Genomic DNA, 985 nt, shown 5'->3' with positions numbered 1-985 from the left:
GCCGAGTTTAACGCGGTTTCCACCCCTCCCTCTCAACCGCACCAGTGCACGCTTGCCGCGCCACAACGCCGCCGCTAGACTCGTGAATCATGACCACCCAGCTATAACTTACCGCACTCGTGCAAAATAATAAAACACGGTAAATATATTACTTACACGTGCGTTTTGTTTTGCAATCGGCGCAAAAAAAAATTAAAAACGGAATGCAACACGAGGACTTCCCAGGAGGTCACCCATCCTAGTACTACTCTCGCCCAAGCACGCTTAACTTTGGAGTTCTGATGGGATCCGGTGGTTTAGTGCTGGTATGATCGCATCCAACATGTTACCCCCGTCTACGTCCCTTATCCTTGCCCCTCCCAGCTACAATACAAAGACAATTGTACATTGCTTTGGCCGCTCCCTCTCAACTACGGAGAGGAGTTTAACGCGGTTTCCACCCCTCCCTCTCAACCGCACCAGTGCACGCTTGCCGCGCCACAACGCCGCCGCTAGACTCGTGAATCGTGAGCACCCAGCTATAACTTACCGCACTCGTGCAAAATAATAAAACACGGTAAATATGTTACTTACACGTGCGTTTTGTTTTGCAAGCGGCGCAAAAAAAATTAAAAAGGGAATGCAACACGATGACTTCCCAGGAGGTCACCCATCCTAGTACTACTCTCGCCCAAGCACGCTTAACTTTGGAGTTCTGATGGGATCCGGTGCTTTAGTGCTGGTATGATCGCATCCGACATGTTACCCCGGTCTTCGTCCCTTATCCTTGCCCCTCCCAGCTCCACTACAAAGATGATTGTACATTGCTTTGGCCGCTCCCTCTCAACTACGGAGACGAGTTTAACGCGGTTTCCATGCCTCCCTCTCAACCACACCATTGTACGCTTGCCGTGCCACAACGCCGCCGCTAGACTCGTGAATCGTGAGCACCCAGCTATAACTTACCGCACTCATGCAAAATAATAAAACACGGTAAATATATTAC

The 985-nt window shown here is 50.2% G+C and overlaps 2 non-coding genes across 2 annotated transcripts; both read right to left on the bottom strand.

The window, feature by feature from the left end:
- Nucleotides 1-200: 200 nt before the first annotated feature.
- LOC123152911 (5S ribosomal RNA) lies at nucleotides 201-319 on the bottom strand. The gene has a single exon (XR_006476341.1). It is a non-coding gene; the product is annotated as a 5S ribosomal RNA (ribosomal RNA).
- Nucleotides 320-616: 297 nt separating this feature from the next.
- LOC123153762 (5S ribosomal RNA) lies at nucleotides 617-735 on the bottom strand. Its single transcript, XR_006476569.1, has one exon. It is a non-coding gene; the product is annotated as a 5S ribosomal RNA (ribosomal RNA).
- Between the last annotated feature and the right edge of the window lie 250 nt (nucleotides 736-985).

Source organism: Triticum aestivum, chromosome 1B (genome assembly GCF_018294505.1).
Source record: "Triticum aestivum cultivar Chinese Spring chromosome 1B, IWGSC CS RefSeq v2.1, whole genome shotgun sequence".
Classification (NCBI taxonomy): Eukaryota; Viridiplantae; Streptophyta; class Magnoliopsida; order Poales; family Poaceae; genus Triticum; species Triticum aestivum.
This window is presented reverse-complemented; position numbering and strand designations above follow the sequence as displayed.